The 18,597-nt window shown below is 51.7% G+C and overlaps 1 protein-coding gene across 4 annotated transcripts in view; it reads left to right on the forward strand.

Annotated features, from left to right (window-relative positions):
- The first annotated feature begins 287 nt into the window (after positions 1-287).
- Positions 288-18,597, forward strand: part of LOC117307493 (S-geranylgeranyl-glutathione receptor P2RY8-like) — a 47,349-nt gene continuing 29,039 nt past the window's right edge. For 3 of the 4 annotated variants that reach the window (XR_012329456.1, XR_004524699.2, XM_073799753.1), the window contains exon 1: positions 1,033-1,139. The gene's annotated coding sequence lies outside the window, so the exon portion shown is untranslated. Of the gene's footprint in view, positions 605-1,032; positions 1,140-18,597 lie in introns of those variants that run through there. The other variant, XM_033850221.2, reaches the window with a different exon arrangement.

Here is an 18,597-nt window from a genome sequence, read left to right on the forward strand (position 1 = left end):
CGTAAAAAAATTTAAAATCCCAGGCATTTATTTGTTCCGTCTGGGAATCCACTTCAGGTCACCGCCAGCTACACCATCGGACTGGGCCCTCCCTCCCGGCCCGGTCTGCAGGCAGCAAACCCTTTCAGAGAGGCAGGGTCTCCCCGCAGCCGCCTCGGGACAGGACGAGCCCTGAGGTCGCGGCTCTGGGGGCCGGCACCCCGCCCCCGGCAGGGCGCGCGCTGATAGGACGGGGACCGGCGGGTTTGGACTACGGGAGCGAGCAGACAAACAGACGTTACACAGGAAATTTCAAAACGGGTTTCCTCTCCACCTGCCCTGGGTCTCCACAGCAGCCTCCGGAGCCCGGCAGGGGGACATTGGAGGATTTGCAGCCGGCGAGGGTGCAGCCGGCGCGTCATGCCCCGCGCGCACCTAGCCCGAGAGACGGCGGGGATGCTGGCACTGGGGCTGCGCCCCGACACCCACCCCGGCTCCTTCGTGGGCAGCGGGACGCCGCTTCCTGACACCAGGCCCTGAGGCACAGCTGCTGCGTCTTCCGATCCAGTCCCGGCGGCGTCTACACTGCAGACGCGCACCGCTACAGCAGCCCCGGCCGTTCCAGGTGCGTTCAATGCCTGCTCTTTATTGACGTGCGTTGTCTGCAACAGGGAGGGTCGCGGGGGGGGGGGGGTCTTACGGGGTGAGAGCCTGGGAGGCGGGCTCCGTGCGTTCTCGTCTCCGCGGTGCAGACAGAACAGGAAAACCTGTAGAAAGACACGCACGGCCACTTGGCGGGGAGACGCTCGGGACACGCTCTCCTGTGCAAACTCCTTCAGGAAACCGCACCTGCGTACAGGTGAGCGCTGAAGGCGGCCAGGCACGAGGGAGGACGGGAGGCTGAGCCTGGAACGGTTCCGGCCGCGGAGGGCCCCCCGTGAGACCTCAGATCAGCTCTCAGGCCCCGGCTCACCCAGAAACCCGAGTTCTAGGTGCATTTTACAAACCGTCCCAGACGAGCCTGGGAAGCAGGGGCGCCGCACGCGCGGGCTGGCGGCGGCCCCGGGGATTCGCGGCCGTGCACACCAGCCGTCTGCACCCTTCGGATCACGCCCGGCCGAGAGGAATTACGGAGCGTGTGGTTCCGCTTCCAAAGCGAGGTGGGTTTTTTTTCTGCCGTCTGTCGTGGTGTCACGTGCGCTCAGCGTGTGCGGTCAGAAGCGGGGCCCCGGACAGGAGCCAGGAGGAACCAAGACCCGGAGGGCCGCCCCCGCATGGCCGCGTAGGAAGCCCTTTGAGCGGCTGGATTTGAAGGGGGCAGCTGGGCCGGACGTGCGCGTGTATTCTCCGTTTAAGATGCTTCCACGGCGCGAGAATGGTGTTTTCATTTGCTGGGGCGTTGCCAAGGCCAGCGTTGGTGGAGGGAGGGGCCTTCAATCCCTGGGCGTTGTCCCTGAGTCCCGGCGACCCCCTCCCCCTCCAGGAGGAAGCGGGCCGTGGGAAGAGCCAGGAGGACCCTCCAGACCTGGGCTGTAGTTTCTGAAATATCCCCGCTCAGCCACACGGACTGAGGAGGGCGCAGGGGCAGGACCACCCTCGACAGGCCACCTGAGACCCCCGGGCAACCCTACGGAGGCCTGTGCTGTCACCTTAGGGACAGGGCAGGGGGTGTGGGTAGTGACGGGTTAGCGACAGAATGGCGGTCCCCAGGGTGCGGCTTCTCACCCAGCCCTGTGCCTGTCTGCTCCCCGCCCGTAGGTGTGGCCACCAGCCGGCAGAAGCGGGGGACTGCCGCCCACACCCCTGTTCTGGCCCGGAGGCAAGGGGCTGGGCGTGCGGGATACGGGGAGCCCCATGCTCCCCTGACACCTCGCCCTGCTCCCTGACCGCTGGCAGCTGTCCAGGCCCCCGGCGCCAGCCACAGACCCACGCCCCCCAGGGCCAACACTGCACCGCGGGGAGGCATGACCTGGCGAATGAGCACACAGAGGGGCTGCAGGGTGGGCTCCCCCAGTGCGTCCCCTGGGGTCAGCACTGGGAACCCCCAGGGAAAATTCTGCAGCCGTGTCCACACCCTCCTGGCTGGACAGACAGACCCATGGATGCAGGGTCTGCCTTATTCTAGGGAAAGCCATGCTTTGAAAGGCAGCTGGTGACTGGGTTTGCTTTTGAGCCATGCAGGGAACTCGGGTGGCCATGTTCCTGCCGGGACCTGGGGGAGGGTATGTACTTGCTGTGACCTCTGGAGGCCACGTCTGTGCCAGGACCTTGGGGGGCCACATCTGTCCTGGGCCCTCGGAAGACTGTGTATCTGCTGTGACCTCAGGAGGCCTCGTCTGTGCCGGGACCTTGGGGGGCTGTGTCCATGCTGGGACCTGGGGGCCACATCAGTGTGGGCGCCTGGGTGAGGGAGCAACGCCTGCCGTTCTGTGCAAGTTTTCCTGCTGGGGGGAAGGTGGCCAGGCCTGAGGGGCAGAAGCTGGCTCTCTCCGTCCCAGGCTCCTTGGCAAAAGGAGGGCAACATGCCAGAGCCAGGGCGTCTGTGGATGGGTGCTGTGAACCAGAACTGTGTGTGCATCGACCCCAATGCACACGCTGCCCGTGGACCGTCTCCTCCAACCCTAACCTCGCCGTCATCATCCCCACATCCCAGGTGGGGAAACTGAGGCTGGAACTCGGCCAAGCACACGGCGCCTCTGAGGGGCCGAATGGGAAACTTGCACCGACTTTTGCCCTCCAGGGCCCTTTTACCTAACTCAGTGTCCAGCCGCTGGCCTGGACAGTTGATGCAGGCAGTGGACTAGGCACCCTGTGCCTGTCGTGGTGCTGAGCACTTCCGGGGAATAGAAAGACCACACAGGGAGATGCAGGCCACGAAGGTTCAGGGCGGGAAGGAATCCAGGAGGCCTTCCTGGAAGAGGAGGCATTTGCCGGGGCTGAGTGGGACAGCTGGGAGAGCAGGGCTGTGGCAGAAAGGATGCCATGAATGGGAGCCGGGGGAGGGATGGGGGGTGTGTTCTGGGTGGAGGGAGGCTTGGGGCGCATTGGACAGAATGGTCCCGGGAGGATGGTGAGACTTTAGCGGCTGGCCCAGAAAAGCTGTGGAAGCTTCCGACATGGCTGGCGATGCTGGACTGTGCTTTGGAAAGAGCTCTGGGCAGGGCCATTGTGCCGGAACAGGGGTGTCAATGGGGTCAACGGTGTCCTGAACGGAATCTGTGCTTCGCTGACCGATGACGGGGCCAGACAGGAGGTAGGGACCGAGGTGGCGCATGGCTGGGGAGAGGGTGGTGTGGACCAGGCAGGGCAGAGGGGCGGGCCGGGCTGTGTGTGTTCCAGGTGGTGCTGGCCTGACCCCCAGGGAGGCTCATGAATGGGCAGGGGGCTGAGAGTGTGGACCCTGGGCTTTGAGTAGTCATGGGGGTGGCTGGGCGTTGTTTATGGGGGCGCAGCATGAGCATGGGACCCCTGACAGAAGGAGGGGGTGCAGGAAGAGAGGGGCGAGGGGGTCTTGGGGAAGAATCAAGGGTCACATTTACAGGGTCAGGACCCATCTTCTGTGATGTGGCACGAGTGACCCTGGGGCTGGGTGGTCCTGTTGTGCAGTGTGGGATGTGGAACAACCTCCCCGGTCTCCACCCATCAGGTGCCAGGAGCTCCCTCTCCCCCAACCAGAAATGTCCCCAGACATTGTCATATGTCCCCGGGTGGGAGGGCAAAGTCACCCCTGATCACTCACCACTGATAGATGAATAGATGACAGATAAATGACAGGTAAATAGATAGATAAATTAGATGATCGATAAATAGACAGATGGTTGATAGATAGATGATACATCAATTGACATGACTGATGGATAGACAGATGAGTAGATGTTAGGTAGATAGACAAATAGATTATAAATAAATTAGGTAGATAATAAATAATTGATAGATAGATGGTAGACAGACTGACAGCTGATAGATGGGTAGATAGACAAGTAGGAGATTTTTGATTCATAGATAAATACATAGAAAATAAATGATAGATGCATAGATGATAGATTGACAGATGGATGGATAGATAATAAATTATATAGACAGATAAATATAGATACATACATAATAGAAAAATATAGATAGATGATAGATAAACAGATGGTAGTTTGATTAATTGATTGGTAGATAATAGATGGATAGATAGCCAGATAGATAGATAGAAGGCTCTCAACTCACACTACTGGCATTTTAGACAGGATAATTCTCGGGGTGTCCTACACACTGTAGAGTATTAAACAGGATCCCTGGTTTCTACCCACCAGATGTCAGTAGCAGCCCCACAAAGTATGACACCCCCAAACTGCCCCCAGATATTATCAGGTGTCCTTTGGGGGGCAGAATTGCCCCCAATTCAGGACGACCCGGAAAAACACAAGAAGGGTCAAGGGACAGTGCAGCCAGAGGGCTGGGGGGAGAAGCAGGGCCAGGTCCCATCTCCCGGGTCTCAGGGAGAGAACCAGGCTGGGTCAGGGCATCCTGGGCCACTTTCTCCCTTGTCTCAATCTTATCTGTGCGCTCCTGTTCCTATAAGATAATAATTAAAGTTAAAAAGACCCTGTGATAGGCACGAGATCATGTGTATAGGATAAACAAATATCCCTCTGGCAGGCCGCGTCCCAGGGCAAATGGGTCAGGATTTAATGCCCACCAGTCCACAGGAAGGGCCCCGGCTTGAGCATGTGTCATCCCCGTCCCGTGGGATTATCTGCCCAAGAACCAAACATGGGCTCCAACAAGTGGCATTTTCCTGACAAACCAGGACCAGTAGGAAGACTCTTTGTAATATCCTGTGCTATGAAGGGAACAGAGGAAGTGGGTGGATTAGGTGATGCAGCTCCCAGCTGCCTGGTCACTCCCTGCCGCAGGCGTTGCCCATCTGCCACTCGCATCTTCTCCCGCGAGTACCCTGCCACTGGAGGCGCCGGTCTCCAGGTTTTTACGTGAAACATGCGCGTGTGCCAGCGGTGGGATGGGCAAGGCCATCTCTGCACTCGGGACGGGGCAGACCAGCCAGCAGGCACGTGGTGGGATAGGATCAGAGATAACCCCTCAGGCACAGCCACAGGAAACAAATGGGCTGGGTGCCCGCATGAGCTGTGACCTTGTAGGTGAGGGGCCGGCATAAATCAGCATGAGCTCACTGACGGTTTGTTGGATGATGGATGGGTGGATGGGTGGATGGATGGATGGTAGATGGATGGATGGATGGATGGATGGATGGATGGATGGATGGATGGATTGAAGGATGGATGGATGGATAGACGGGTGGGTGGTTGGATGGATGGATGGGTAGATGGATGATGGGTGGTGGATGGATGATGGATAGATGGGTGGATGGACTGATGGATGGATGGATGGATGGATGGATGGATAGACGGGTGGATGGGTGGAGGGATGGAGGGATGGAGGGATGGGTGTGTAGATAGACAGATGGATAGATGGATGATGAATGAGTGGACAGATAAAACAGGAGATGAGACTGGTTCCCCATGAATTCCCCTGAATTAGTTTCCTGGGACAGCCATACAAATTACCACACACTGGGCGGATTGAGACAACATAATTTTATCCTCTCACGTTCTGGAGGCCGGAACTCCAAGATCAAGGTCTCTGCAGGGCTGCGTTCCCTCCGGGGCTCCGGGGGAGGGTCCTTCCTGACTCTTCCGACCTCTGGAGGCTCCAGGCGTCCCTGGCTTACGATCAGCTCCCTCCAATCTCTGCCTCTGTCTTCCCACAGCCTTCTTCTGTCTGTGTGTTTCTGTGTCTCTCTGTGCGTCTTCTATTCTTACAAGGACGCCAGTCATATTGAATTAAGGCCCACCCTAATGACCTCATCGTAAACATCTTAATTACATCTTCAAAGACTCTATTTCCAAATAAGTCCACATTCTCAGGTATTGGGCTTCAATACATCTCAAACAAATTCTCCACGAAACCCTGTGCTACTCATCCTAACCAGAGGAGGAGAGAGGGTGCGTTGGATGTGTGGAGACCTGGGGCCCCGCTCAGGCGCCCCCCACTCTGAGTCCCTCTCTAGTTCACGGACCCCTGGCCGCAGACTGCCTCATGGGGTCATTGTGAAGACTGCGTGAGATCCGTCTATCTGTTCAACACTGGTGGCGAGCAAGGCCCTGACAGATGTCATTCTCCTTGGGGAGTTCATCCCAAATCATGCGGGATTCCCAGCAGGGCCATTGTTGGCGCTCAGATGGACTTGTGGAACCCTCATGTTGTCCCTCAGAGAGCATTGTCTAAATCCCTTTACATATGGGGACACTGATGCGCCAGGCGGCTTCGTGGCCTTCTCAAAGCCACCCAGGCCGTGGGCTACACTGCCTGCTATCGTTACGCCTGTGATGATGATGATTCCTCCGTGCACGGGGATTCTGCGCATTCTGTCTGCCGACAGTACTTAAAGCTAAAATACCCGTCCACTTGGGCGTGCGGGGAGCGTGCTAGCGCTAGGTAGGGGTCGCGTCTGCACAACGTGGCGAATGCAGCCAACACCACTGAATGATTCCCTTTGAAATGGTGAGTTGTATCTGCGTTTAAAAAAACAGACAGAGGAAAGGAAATAACTGTGCGCTACGTTAGCCCTGCTCTTACTTCCTCATCCCGGGCTATAAACTCTCTGAAGGGGGGTTTGAGCTTCCGAGAGCTCTGGAAGGTTCTGAGTCACACTCACAGGAAGCCGGTAAAGGGGCGTTGCTGAGATCCCCACCACAAGGTGCCTTTCCCCGGCCTCGGCTGGCTGGTTTCCTTCACTGAGCTCACTCGTCTCCCTTCTGAATAAACGCGGCCGTTGCCGTTTCTAAACAGTCATGCAAATGATGGACGGCCAGGTTTCTGCACGTGGGGCTCTGTGCGGCCGTGGCTTTGATTCCGGGTTCCTGAGGTGCCTCACAGCCAGGTTCCCTGCTGGCTGCTCTGTAAAAACATCTGTGTCCACGTTGCCAATGATTAAAACGGACCGTGCAAGAGAGATGATGGGGGACCGGAGAGGATATCGGGGACCAGAGACACTGCTGGGGACAGGAGAGAAGATTAGGGGCCAGGAAGATTCCCAAGGAGCAGAGAAAATATTAATGAGCAGAGAGAATATTGGGGATCAGAGATATTATTGGGGGACCAGAGAAAATATTGGGCACCAGAGAGATTGTTGGGGGACCAGACAGACTATTGGGGACCAGAGATTACTAGAGGACCAGAGAAAATATTGGGCCTCAGAAAGATTACTGGGGGCAAGAGATTATTGGGGACACGTTGCGAACATTTTGGCCTCATGCCCCACCATCAGGGGATCTCACCTGGGTCTGAGACAGCAGAGCACACTTTCCCCTGAGAACACGAAAAGGCCGTGCCCGTGCAGAGTGACCCCAACTTGGAGGATTTGATCTCTGCCCGAGCGCAGCGCACGGATTAGCTACAGACCCTCATTTTCCACCGAAAGTGGTTTCCATTTTACCCAGAGCATCAGAAAACTTCCTTAGTGCCTATCCTTTGTCCTCGGACTCTGGGGGGCGGGGGCCCATCAGCCCCAGGCCACGTGCCGGGGCTTCCGTAGGGGAGGGACGGGGGCTGGTTGCTCCCCCACGTGAGGGCTGACATCTGTGGTGCTTACAGCTTGTCCTTGGAGGTCTCTGCCTCCCCGGATGTCCAGGTTCACACCCACCAAGCACAAGCCAGCTCCCACTCAACACCGCCACACTCACCTGTCCCCCAGGTGTGCACGGAGCCCCTACGCCACCTCCTCGCCGCTCACCTAGCACCAGCCCACGGTCTCCACGCCGTCCCCTTACAGTCTGCGTGTTAGGTGTGCGGTCACCAGCTGTCTCGATTTGCCCGGGAAGCAGGAAGCTCCAGGGGGGTAGAGCTTTGGGGGCTAAAATGGGGACAGTCCTGAGAAATGGAACTAATTGATTACCCTGGTGTAAGGGATTGAAGGACGTCCCCAAGCACACATCCATGTCCTGACCCCCAGAACCCAGGAACGGGACCTTATTTGGAAACAGGGCCTTTCCAGATGTGATGCAGTGAAGGGTCTGAGATGAGGTCCTCCTGGAGGAGGGTGGCCCTACATCCAATGACCGGGTCCTTCTAAGGGGCAGAAGAGGAGAGACCCAGACACAGAGGAGAAGCTCCGGGAAGACAGAGGCAGAGACGGGAGGGGCGCGTCCACAAGCCCAGTGACGCCTGGAGCCCCCAGAAGCTGGAAGAGGCGGGAGGGACTCTCCCCCGGAGCCTCTGGAGGGAGTTAGTTTGGGGTCACTTGCTAGAGCAGCCCCAGGACACTCGTATTCTAGACTGTACCCTGGAAGGAGACCTACAAGGCCTGTGACCACCAAGCCTCCTGGCGCGTCCTGTTGATTTTACTCATGTCCTATGATGGGCCCTGAGTGAGAGGGTCCAAAAGGAAGGCTGGAGGAGGAGACCGGCCCTGAGATACTCAGGTGCCCTTGGGAGGGTCCCTGCGCCTCCCGGCCTCAGTTCCCCTCCCTCCCTGTGCACCGTGGTCTTGAGTCTTTCTGCCATTGCTCCTGGCCCCGCCGTCCTACACTCAGTCCTAACGGTAGTGACCGCAGACTGATCCTGAGATGCCCACGCCACCTGGGGGCCATAATGAAGATCGGACCACCAGCCACTCCTGCCCTCCCGCCCAGGATGGCCCGGCCATGGTCAGGGTGACCCCACGCAGGGGATCTATCTAACCGCAGCTCATGGACGCCCACCTGGGTAAACAGGAACATGACTCCATCTCAGAGGCTGACCGTCGGTGACATTGAGGGACACTGGGGCTTCCTCACGTTTCAGGGAACACCCAACAGTGTTGTCATGGAAAATCAGAGTCTGTTGTATCGAATCCAGTGAATTATGACCCAGGCCAGCTTTCTTGTCCTCAGCCCTGTGGACATTTGGGGCTAGATGGTGCTCTGATGTGGGGCGTCCTGTGCACTGTGGGGTGCTGAGAAACATCCCTGGTCTCCACCCCCCAGATGGACCCTCTCCCAAGTTGTAACAACCAAAAATGTTTCCAGACATTGTCAAGTGTCTTTCTGGGTGGCCAAGTCACCCCCAGTTATCAACCACTGGGATAGATAGATAGGGAGACAGATGGATAGATGGATGAATATGTAGATGGATAGATGGATGGACGAAAGGGTGTAGAGAGAAATGATGGATGGATGGTTAGACATAGAGATATGGATGGATGGGTAGGTAGATAAATGGATGCAAATACAGATGGATAGACGGATGGATAGATAGATAGATAAAGAGACAGATGATAGGTAGATACTTAGATGATACATAGACGGATGAATGATAGATACATGATGGATAGATAGATAGTCGGATGATAGGTAGATGTCAGATAGATAGGTAGGTAGACATAGACAGATAGAGTCTTTCATGCTAGGTCAGGGTTTCTCAGTCTCGGCACTCCTGACATGTGGGGCTGGGTGGCTCTCTGATGTGGGGCGTCCTGGGCCCTGTGGGGGGCGGAGCAGCTTCCCTGGTCTCCACCCACCAGCTGCTGGTAGGACCTCCCCCTCCAGACTTGTGACAACTGGAAACAACTCCAGACGTTGCCAAGTGTCCCCTGGGGGACCAGATTGCTGAAAGCCCTCGATGGGTACTCAGCCTAGTTAAAGCACAATATCAGCTGCATCTCGTGGGCTGACTGCCCCCGGTTTTGAGGGATGCCAGGACTTCTAATATTGACCAGAAAATCAGAGTTAGCTGGACCGAATCCAATGTACTTTGACCATGACCAGCCCTTGGTCCTTCCCCCAAACCCACAGGGAGTCTGTCCGGGGCTCTGCCACGAGACTGAATCAGCGGCTCCCTCTGGCCCTGTGTGAAGCCGTGGTGGTGGGAGGTGAGAACCACGGGGCCACCTCTAGCATCATGACATGGACCATGCATGGTCTGGCCTCACCGTGAGGAGGTGTGTGTGTGGCAGGGACCCGTGTGGCTCTGCATCTTCCATGCAGATCTTGACACAACCCCAGCTGTATGTCTGACCACGGCCACCCCATGACCTAATGACTTAACCTCAATTTCCTCTTCTGTTAAAGAAGAAAAACACCACTTTCTCAGCACAAGGAGGCTGTACTAATAAACGAGCCTCTATAGATATAAAACTCCACAAACGAGAGGTGTCCACCCACGAAACAGGTTTACCGGCTATCGATGGTGTGTCCTCAGCTCCTCCGAGCCTCGGTTTAGCAATCCATACAATGGGTATACCGGCACTCTTTGGTGTTGAAAGTTGAATCAGCTCCGTGCCTCCATCCCAGGACACACGGTAGGTTAGGCAACGTTGATTATCCGCTCAATGACGATTTTCTGGTGTTGAGGCTTGGTGGGGTCCCAATGTTGGTCCATGAGTGATCGGTCTGTAGATTGTAGACGTCAGATCCTGGAAATTCTCACCCTCCACGATCACGGGATGGCTTCTAGGATAAGCCCAGCTCCCCCATCCAGGATAACCTCCTCCAACTCTCCACTTTCTAAACCTTCCTGGCTCTGCTCAGAGGCAGGTGGTAGGTTGTGCGTGAGAAGGGGTCGCCAGTAGCCTCGTGATGGTGGGACAGGGCTCCTTGGACCCACATGGCCTCTGGTTTGAACCTTCCCCAGGACAGATCTTGGCTTTGCCTGACTCCCGGGGCCCCTGAGTCTATGATGCTTCCAGGAAAACTGCATCTTTTGGTCACCCTGTCCCTTCCGCTGCCCCAATTCACGCCGTTGCTTTGAAGTTACCTGCTTCTGCCATTGATTGAGAGTCTTGTCACTGGAGTCCTAGGGGGCATGGCGGGAGGGTAATGTGGGTGTTCTGGTGGGAGGTGGGAGGGTTCTCTTGAAGGCGAGGGTCTCAGAAGTCAGAGAGAGACATGTGTTTTCCCTCTGCACTGGGAGGAATCAGGAAGGTCGTCCAGGGTCTTGCTTCTGTGAACTTTCAGGTATAAGTCAGGGTTCTCCAAACAAACAGACTCAGGTGGGTAATTTTATGTGTCAAGTTGATGGGCCACAAGGCGCCCAGGTATTTGGTTAAGTGTTATTCCAGGTGTGTCTGTGAGGGTGTTTCTGGACAAGATGAGCATTTGAATGAATGGACTGAGGAAAGCAGATGGCCCTCCCCAGGGTGGGTGGGCCTTGTCCCATCCTCCAATCAGCTGGAGACCTGAATAGCACAAAAGGCTGGGTAAGGAAGAAGGAGTTCTCTCTACCTGACCATCTCTGAGATGGACTTTAGTCTTCTCAGAATGAGACTTACATCGTTCACTCTCCTGGGTGTCTGTAAGATAGTAGATGGCATATCCTGGGACTTCTCACCCTCCGTGATCATGGGAGCCAGTTCCTTATTATATACACCCTATTGGCTCTGTTTCTCTGGAGAATGCTAATACAAGAACCAAAAGGATGGATGGATGGATACATAGATAGATCGATCATGGATGGATAGATAGACAAGATAGATGATAGATACATGATAGATAGATGTATATATCTATATTTATCTATAGATTAGACAGATGAGAGATAGATAGATAATAGAAATAGATTGAGCGAGAGGTAGATAGATAGATAGATCATGGATGGATAGATAGAGAAGATATATGATAGATGTATACATCTATAGTTATCTACAGATTAGATAGATAGATAGGAGAGACAGAGAAAGATTTAAGGAACTGTCTCATGTGATTGTGGGGCCTGGCAAGTCCCAATTCTGTAGGGTAGACCAGTAGTCTGGAGACTCAGGGACGAGGTGATGCTGCAGCTTGAGTCTGAAGTGTGTCTGAAGGTAGAATTCCCTCTTCCTCGGGGAACCTCAGTCTCTTTTCTCTAAAAGCCTTCAACCAATTAGATGAGGCCCACCCACATTATGGAGGGTCATCTGCTGTACTCAAAGTCCACCGATTTAAATGTTAATTCCATCTTTAAAAAAAAAATACCTTCACACCAACATCTAGACTGGCATTTGACCACATATCTGGATACTGTAGCCCAGCCACACCGATACACAAAATTCACCATCTTGGTTTGGTAGCAATCCACATGGATAATGTCTGGTCCGTGGGGCCATGCTCAGGGCTGACCCTGCCTCTCACAGCCTGGCCTGGGTCCCGGGGTCAGACCAGCCCCCAAGTCTCCTCTGTGTCCTCCATCAGGCCCCCAGATCTGATGTCCACCCTGGGTTTCTATGACTAGCTCCTTACTCCTCAGGCTGGGCCCCCAGGTCTCCTTTCAGTTGCCCCTTCCCAATCCTCTTCTGTAGCTGTGGAACTCACAGGGCCTACCCATGTCCCAGGGAAGCACAAGTGTCCAGAAAACAGAAATATCAAGGACTCAAGTGTAACACTCATAAGTCACTGGGCCATGGTGACATGGCTGAGCTTCTGGTCACCATGGCAGCAATGGGGAGAGGTCTCTCAAGGGTCCTTGGGGATCTGGGGTGGGCGACAGCCTCACATTCACCCAACGGGCATCTTTGCTCGCTAAGGAGGTGAGCCCTTTTCTCCTTTCTGTGTGACAAACCTCCCATCTCACTGTAGAGGGGATAAGGGCATGGGGAACATGTGTTTTGATGTCTTATACAAGTCCTTGTGTGGACGTGTTTTTTTCCTTTCTTTATCCCTCCAACATTTTTTTTTTTAAACTATTACTATTCATTAGAGTGGAGAGAAAGAGCAAACACTGGCTACAAACAATATGCAAAAGACACAAATACAAACAGTAGTTAACATTTCTGAACTTCTAGACTTAAGTTCTAAAAGGATGTCAAAACTCAGGACACTATTACATTTAACCATGATGTCAATCACCTCAAAGACAGAAATCTAGCTCCTGAGAAACTGCTTTGTTTTAATAACAGAAAGGCATTTTGTATGTAAACGGATGGGCAGACCTCTACCAAAGGAAAGGCAACACTTGCAGTTTATGGAGGCCCCAAGAAAGATGTTGAAAAGTCTCTCACTCCAATAGCTGCCCTACACGTAGGGTTTGCTTCTCATAAATATTTAAACTGTTTAGGATGTAGGAGTTATCCCCGCAAACTTTATTGAGATGTAAGTGACATATAACATTGTCTGAGTCCAAGGTGCGCCACACGATGATTTGGGTACCAGTGTGAGGGAGCAGGGTTTAAGAAAGAAACAAAGATGCTTTGTTCAGTATCAATCAACATGGATTTCTGTTATGAAGTTTAGAAATGGGAAACAATAAAAGAAGCCCATACTTCTTTTGGACCTCAGAAACAGAAGGGAAGTTTTACACATGGAGAACAGGGAGCCTTGTTATGCTGATGGGCGGGATGTAAATTGCCAACAGCCACTCTGGAGAAGTGTATGGTGTTTCCTGAAACATCTAAAAAACAAAGCAACAGAGCCTAGGGCACTTCCACTTATGGTCCTATAGCTTAGGGAAATTAAAATCAAAAAGACACAGCCACCCCACAGTGGAAGAAATGGAGAAAAATTACAACCCCTTCATTTGCAAACCAGTCTTCTTTTTTTTTTTTTTCCTAATCTCACTGAGAACCCTCTGAATTTGTGGTCAGAGCCAAAGTGAAGAAACCTTTATTTATGCCTTTGGAGATTCATCAGCTGTATCGAGACAGAGAGGGTCAATCTTTTGATCCCCGCCATGGTGAACGCTGGGAAATTCAGTAAGGGGATAGGCTGTCTGGTCGTGAACACCCCAAGGTAAACGGAAAGGCACCTTGTGGGATACTCATCACTCCGTTCACAGAAAGATAAAGATCTGCTTCGTATGATCTTACCAATTATGCAACGATCAGCCCCCTGGTCTCCACTTGTCACACAGGAAACCTAGCCCTTCTCCACCGTGAGGCCGTGCCTCTGCATGGTAGGAGATGGGGCCTCAGATTCTGTGTCTGCACAGCACAAGTGTCCAAGGGTTCACAGACACAGAGAAACAGCGAGAGCCCGAAGCGAAGTTTCATGTAATTCATTCAGTGGGAAACCGACAGAATAACCGTCTACCTAGCTATGCATCCTGCTGATGATTTAAATGTGGGAGGGTGTGATGAGCTGAACTGTGTCCCTGGAAAATCCAGTTGTGGACGGCCACATCCCCAAGACCTCAGAATATGACTTTTTTGGAAATAGGGTCTTTGCCGAGGAGGATCTTTTAAGGTCCTTTTGCAGAATAGGGTCTTTTAAGATGAGGTCCCTAATCTAGTAATGCTGGTGTCCTTAGAAGAAGAGGAAATTAGGACACAGACACACACAGAGGGATGATCCTGTGAGGACACAAGGAGAAGACGGCCGTCTACACGCGCAAGAGAGAGGCCTCAGGAGGAGCCAGCCCTGCCCACACTTGGATCGCGGACATGCAGCCTCCAGGACTGAACGAATAAATGTTTATTGTTTGAGCCGCCCTGTCTGCTTCATTACAGAAGTCACCAGACATTCTACAGCTGGGACTAGTTTCTACTCAGCCTTGAGTCTACAATCACTGTGTCTTTCTTCTCTGCTTCCTGTTCTAACCTGTTATTTCTCAGCAAGAGTGACCAGTCCCACGGAGGAGAGACCGACACCGTTGTCTGCTAGAGGACGCCTTCTGTCCGGAGCCACCCTCGCTGGCCTCCTAATGAAATGTGGCCTGCGCGTGGCTTCCAGGAGGAACTCCTTGTATCCACGGCCCCTGTCAGCTGGAGCCTTCTCCGGACCAGACAGACGTGGACCACCCTGTAGAGTTCTCTCTCCCGTCAGCTACTGAAGCCGGGCACCCCAGGGGACAGAGACCATGAAGGGCAGTACGTGGACAGCCCTTGGCCTCCGGCCACCCAGGATTTCCGTATCTGTGCTCTGGACCCCACAGACATAACGATCATCTCCACACAGCCCCCAAACAGAACATCTCCTGAGTCTGCAGGAAACCTCACACGTTTCAAAGGATGAGACACATTCAGGATACACTCTCTGACCTTCGTGGAATTAGGCTGGAAACCCGTGAGCTAAAAGATGACTGAAGATTCTTCAACTGCTGGACATTTCTGAATAACCCAAGGACCAAAGAAGGAATTATGATGAAAACAGAAGAGATTTTTCATGAATGATACAGTAGACAGAATAATGTTCCCTGAAGATGTCCAGGTTCTAAGCCCCAGAACCTGTGAATATGTAACCTGACATGGCAAAGGAGCCTTAGCAGATGTGATTAAGTTAAAGATCTTGACATGGGAGATGGTCCTGGATTATCTAGGCTGCCTTAATGTCATCACAAGGATTCTTATAAGAGGGAGGTATGACTCTGAAAGTCAGAGAAGGAGATGTGATGACAGGAACAGAGAAAAAGATATTTGAAGATGTTCAGAATAGAGAGAATCAGAGAGGAGAGAAGAAGCTATTCTGGCTTTGAAGGTGGAGGAAGGGGCCACTAGCCAAAGAATGGAGGTGCCTCTAGAATCTGGAAAATGCCAGGAAACTGATTCTTCCCCAGAGCTGCCGGAAGGAACAGCCTTGCCAACACTTTGAGCTGGTGAAACTGATTTCAAACTACTGGCCTCCAGGACTGTAAAGAAAATAAAGTTCGGTTGTCTTAAGCTTGTGGCAATTCATTACAGCAGCCACAGAAAACTCACAGAAATGATACTGAAGATACAAAAAATCAAAACCTATGGGATGAAACCAAAGCAGGGAAAACAGGCAAATTCATGGCCTTGAATGCATTCACTGGAAAAGCAGAAAGGTTGCAAAGCCATGGCCTAAGATTCCATCTTAAGAATCTAGAAAGAGTTTCTCTTTTTAGATCAAACCCAAAGAAAGTAGAAGGAGCGAAATGATGAAGATAAGACCAGAGATCAGGGCTTCCCTAGTGGCGCAGTGTTAAGAATCTGCCTGCCGAGACAGGGGAAACGGGTTCAAGCCCTGGTCCGGGAAGATCCCACATGCTGCAGGGCAACTAAGCCCGTGAGCCACAACTACTGAGCCTGCGTGCCACAACTACTGAAGCCCGCGTGCCTAGAGCCCGTGCTCCACAACAAGAGAAGCCACCACAATGAGAAGCCCGTGCACAGCAACGAAGACCCAATGCAGCCAAAAATAAATAAATAAAATAAATAATTATTTTTTAAAAAAGAAAAGATCAGAGATCAGTATAACAGAAAGAAAAATGTGCACAAGAGAAAAGCCCACAAGAATAGTATCCTTTTGGGGGTCCTTTTGAGTTGAACAAGATGCATCTGTTGGATGCTGGCTGATAGTAAAGCCTGAGGCACACCCATTCTTTAGAGTGAGATGTTCCAAAGAAAGCCACACCTAAGTTCTCCAACGGTAAATCACCACCCTGCTTCATGTGACACCCTCCAAAAACGTATGTTTGCCACAAACACAATGACATTCTGAAGCGTCTGCCTTCTGTCTACACCCATTAAAACCAGAAAGAAAAAAATAACAGACAACCTCTGAAACACTTTTGAGACCCAGGCTCAAAGACTAATTCTATTTATTCTAGTGTTTTTATTGTGTTCGGTGTAATACCATATAGTCATCGAGCTTTTTAGTAAATAGTAAAGCTAGTCCTTTGAAGTAATCACCCTTGTCCCAAGAGCAACTTTTCACTCCCACTCTCTGCTGGAGTTTGAGCCGGTCAGTGGAGAGCAGAAACGTTCTCATTAATATTCTCTCCCTCTCCAGATACTGTTCAGCTGGGATGGATGTCAGTCTCCAGCTGTCCAGATCCATGCAGGGTTCCTGAGGCTCTGAGCTGAGTGATTCTATGTCCCTTCTGAAAAATGCCCCCAAATCACACTCCCTCACTTAACATTTTCCACATTTCCACATGCATTTACAATCCCATACAAATCAAAATAATTTCATTTAGGAACGCCTTTTTGCACATAGGCCGGCACCCCCTGAGTCCTGGGTTATCCCCTGCCTCTTCCTGCATGAAGGTTTAGGGCAGTGGAGTTTTCATGCTGGGATACCCAGAGCACCAAAGATCATCTTGGTTTTTAGAACAATCAAGGTCAGATCCTGTACAGTCCAAGAGGATGATTCTAGTATTACACAGACCTATGTTGGAAAGTCTTTAATTCATCAGCTCATCCAACTCGTGACAAGCAAAATCGTTTTGTTTTGTTTTGTTTTAATCAAGATTCTCTACAGTTCAAGTGCAAGTCCAACATAGAGAACAAACTGGTGGCTGCCAAGGGGGGAGGGATTTGGGGGAGGGATGGAATGGGAGGTGGGAGTCAGCAGATGTCAGCTTTTATATACAGAATGGATAAGCAACAAGATCCTACTGTAGAGCACAGGGAACTATATTCAATATCCTGGAGTAAACCATCATGGAAAAGGATATGAAGAAAAAAGAGGAATATATATATATATATGACTGAGTCACGTTGCTGTACAGCAGTAATTAATACAACACTGTAAATCAAGTATACTTCAATGAAAAAAAAAACAAATGCAAGTCCAAGAAAATTGTAGAATTCTGGGTGAATATGAAAAAGCAAGCCCTCCCCCAGGACAGATGTAGAACAACAACAAGCAAAGGAGATGCCCACCTTCTTAACATCCAACCCAGGTGTCACAAACCCAGAGGGCCTCACGTCCACACTCCTGGAGGTACCTGTGTTTTGAGGGTTGGGGGGCTGACTCAGACGCAGGTGCTCAGGGCCCCAGGCAGCGGAAGCTCCCCTCCTCCCTCCATGACGTTGCAAAGAATGGAGAGGTGCCAGTTGGACACACCAACTCATTTCAACATGGCGGGATCATCTCATCTCCTTGTGATTTTCAAGATTCATGGGTTAATCTCAGGGAAGAAACTTTTGCACCATCTCCTTCAGATCTGCTACATGTTACCCCAAGACTTAGCAACCACTTACTTGAACAAGTCACAGTCTACTAGGTCTGGTACATGAAGTTCTCATCCTTTATGACCCTATAAACTGTGCAATACATTCAATGCCTATTAAAAGCTAAAGTGAGACAAATGAACTTATTTATGCGACAGAAAGAGACCCACAGACTAAGAAAACAAACTTACGGTTGCCGAAGGGGAAAGAGAGGGGATAAATTAGGAATTTGGGATTAAAAGATACAAACTACTATATATAAAATAGATAAACAACAAGGACCAACTGTTAGAGCAAAGGGAACTCTATGCAATATGTTGGAATAACCTATAATGGAAAAGAATCTGAAAAAAAATAGAGCTATATGTGTATGACTGAATCAGTGTGCTATATACCTAAAATGAACACAACGTTGTAAATCAACTATACTTCAATTTAAAAAAAAAAGAAAGAAAATAAATAAATAAATAGAAGCTAAAATGATATACTAGAGATCGGTTCAAGATGGCGGAGTAGAAGGACGTGCTCTCACTCCCTCTTGTGAGAACACTGGAATCACAACTAGCTGCTGAACAATTGTCGACAGGAAGACACTGGAACTCACCATAAAAGATACCCCACATGCAAAGATAAAGGAGAAGCCACAGTGAGACTGTAGGAGGGGCACAATCCCAATCAAATCAAATCCCATAACTGCTGGGTGGGTGACTCACAAACTGGAGAACACTTAGACCACAGAAGTCCACCCA

The sequence above is a fragment of the Tursiops truncatus genome, chromosome Y (genome assembly GCF_011762595.2).
Source record: "Tursiops truncatus isolate mTurTru1 chromosome Y, mTurTru1.mat.Y, whole genome shotgun sequence".
In the NCBI taxonomy this organism is placed as follows: domain Eukaryota; kingdom Metazoa; phylum Chordata; class Mammalia; order Artiodactyla; family Delphinidae; genus Tursiops; species Tursiops truncatus.